Below are 3,508 nucleotides of genomic sequence, written 5' to 3' on the forward strand. Positions count from 1 at the left end.
TCTGTAATAATAAAGCTACATACAGTAAAGCCATATTGGTGTCTATACAATCATATTGGGTTTAGACACCAATATGAGACAACAAGATATCTTTCCAAATTATGGAAAGATCCCTTATTTGGAAAATTCCAGGTCCCAAAAATTCTGGATAATAGATCCTTTGCATGTATCAAAATATTATATGAATCAATATTACCCCTCCCCTTTATTCATGTACGTCTAGTCTCTTCCTTTATGATATCATCCTATCTAGAAAGCTCTTTCTCTTCCTATTCTATAAGATTGTTTCAGCATTCATATACACTCTAAAATATCCTTTAACCCAGCAATATCAATCAAATGAGCAGAAAAAAATTAAATATTGCCCATTGCCTTCTATGGGATTCAGGTTCATTTATAAACACTGGGCAAATTTGCACCTGGGCAGTTTCCCACAGCAACCAATCAGATGTTTGCTTTCATTGTTCTCCTTGTAGCTGGCTGGAAAAATCTAATCACTGATTGGTTGCTATGGGTTACTGCCCAGGTGCAAATTTGCCCAGTGTTTATAAATGAGCCCCTAGAGTTTCGAGTGCTGTCATATTGAATCCCTAAAGGCAATGGACTATTGAAAATGAATTATCTTGTTTATTTGATAGATCAAATTTGATCAATTTAATCTTAATTTTAACAAAGTCTACATGATTTCTTGTTTCATCTTTGCTAAATCTGACCCTGAAGGCAGCAATATATGTACCAACACTGAACATCATGAGACTGATCGCCTGACTGAGTGACTAGTAATTGGGCCCCACAGCAAGATCATTGGGCCCCTTAATTTTGGGATTAAGACATTTTCCATAAATGTATATTGGAGCTGCTTATTAGTCCCACGGGGGCCCCATATAGTTGCTGGGGCCCTAGTAGTTGCAGGGTCTGTTTCCTCTATAGCTGCACCACTGCTTTTCAGTTTAAAATTTTGTTAGTATCATAGTAGCTGTGGTTTAAAAAAGAAAACCCACACATACTTCAGATTTAACCTTTTGTCTTTTTTGTCTCAAACCCTGCCTACCTACTAGTTGACCATTTGTGTAGGGCATACATGAGGTGTGGCCCAAATTTTTGATACTATGAACTTGTGTTCATGTGGGGGAGCCCAGACATCTTGTATTGACCACAAGACTTCTGATGAATGTCCTGGGCCAAACTATTCTCACACTGAGGGGCCCATTTACTAACAATCTATTTTTTATTTTGCGCCAGAGCGAATAAACCCAAAAATGTGACTGTTAAAGTTACCAAGAGCGGCTTTTTGCCACCCCTGGTAACTTGTGGGGCATTGCCACCTGAGGTAAACGTCTCAACTTTCTTCATGGAAGATGCGCCCCCTGCGTTCAGTAGGGAAATTTGCTTCAATGCAACTGCGCTTGTGATCATAAATGATCTTCAAGTCTCACTTGTATATACCAACAAGATTAGGCAAGAATCATAATTCAAACCATGACAATGGAACACACATTTATTATGTCAGATACTTTATATAAGAATTTACATCAGACCTAGCAATATATATATATATATATACATACAAATTTATATATATGTAGCGCTATAGTAAATTGTGTGTGTGGTACACTACTATTGAGCTCCACTCCCAATAAATGTGCTCCGGAGGAGACCTATAATCTTAGGGAGTGAGCCCTCGCAACGGTGTGGAGGCAGGGTGCAGTGTAACTGTAACTGGATACAGGGTATAATAATTGGGCACCAGTGGTTCTTATAACTTAACCATGAACATATTTATTTAACATACACAATCCTCAGTGGAATATATAATAGAGCAAACAGGATTTCGCATTAACATTGAATAGGCAATACTCACAGCAGTATTAGTCCCCACAGGCAAGTCCCTACTTCTGGGCAGGTCCGGACTGAGAATTAAAATAGGCCCTGGCATTTCAGGTACACAGAGGCCCTATCAGCCCACACAGAGGCCCAAACAGCCCCCACCAGCCCACTAAATACTGACTTTCTATGGCACCTTATAGCAGCCCCTCTGGCATTTGCCAGAACTCACAGATTGCCAGTCCGGGCCTGCTTCTGGGCTATTAGTACCCGCGATCTTAATCCCTCTGACTCTGAGCTGCTCAGCTAAATAACCTGTCTGCCTGTCACTCCTAGAGTGATCTCTTACGGGGCCTAGCCTATCCTGACTAATCCTGAGACAATTAGGTTCCACACAAACTCAGCCTGCTAGCTCAGGCTAGAGCCAGTACAAAATGGACACTGAAAGGATGGCTTCAGAGCCTTTAATATTCTAGCACAATGCCATCTACTGGTCACTGTGCGAAACAGCAAGGGGCATAGCTTAGAGCAGGAGTAGGAAACAGTTACCCCTCCCAACTGTATTTTAGGACCCGGTTAGGTGTCTATAACACTGGGGGACTGCCTGCTAATAATACTGGGGGTGGCTATTTTACACACCTCTAAAAAATACATATACAATATATATATATAAAAATACATATGATTTTTAATTGTGCATGTATCATTACTTTTCCAAAATGTGGCTCTGTTTCTTCTCTTGGCTCACTTTGCAGAATGCTTAAATGCACCTCCAGCTTTATAAATATCATCATTAAAATATTTTCCAGTGACACTGAAGAAAAATGCATTGTATCTAAAAGACAATTAGGATCATCAATGTTACTCATAAAAATGTAGAATATTAAGCCAAAACTGGTTCCTTAGCAACTGTTTTTCCATTTAGTCAATGGAATTTCAGTTAAAGTGCAGTAAAGGATGGGCTGGAAACTGATTATACTTTAAATTAAACATTAGGAATGGATTTGTTATGTTCTTTATGCCTTGACTTATAAGGTTACCAACAATATGTCCTTGATGAGGGTGGTTCCTCAGCTTCCTGAAATGTTTTATATTCACTTGTGCTCAGGGCAGCTATCGGGGGGCAGGGGGAGAGTTGTAGGGGGCCCGAGGGTAAGGGGGGGCCTGGTCACGCCACACTTACTTGATTAGCCGGGCCCCCCATCTTTCTGAGAGCTGCTGACTTCGGGAAGGCATGGAATTTTAAGGGGCCCTGGCCACCACTTTTCTTATAATGTTGGGGGGGGGGCCTGGCCACCAATTTTGGCCACCAATTTTTTTTCTCATGTGGGGTCCTAGCCACCAATATTTTTTAATGGGGGGGCCCTGGCCACAAATGTTTTTTATGGGGGCCCTGACCACCAATATCTTTTTATTTTTTTTAACATTTGGGAACCCTAGCCACCAATATTTTTTGTTTTTTTACTGTGTGGTGGGGGGCGGACCTGTGGGGTGGGGAGGGCGGACCTGTAGGTGGGGCTTCCGGTGAGCGCAGCTTAGAGGGCCCAGGAAATTTTGTAGTATGGGGCCCTGTGATGTCTGATGGCGGTCCTGCTTGTGCTAAAATATATAGAAGGGGTAATAACACCTTAAACAGGTCTGTGAGTAGAGGCATAATCCTTTTATTTTTTCTTTAAAGTTTTCT

This window comes from Xenopus laevis, chromosome 1S (genome assembly GCF_017654675.1).
Source record: "Xenopus laevis strain J_2021 chromosome 1S, Xenopus_laevis_v10.1, whole genome shotgun sequence".
NCBI classification, from domain to species: domain Eukaryota; kingdom Metazoa; phylum Chordata; class Amphibia; order Anura; family Pipidae; genus Xenopus; species Xenopus laevis.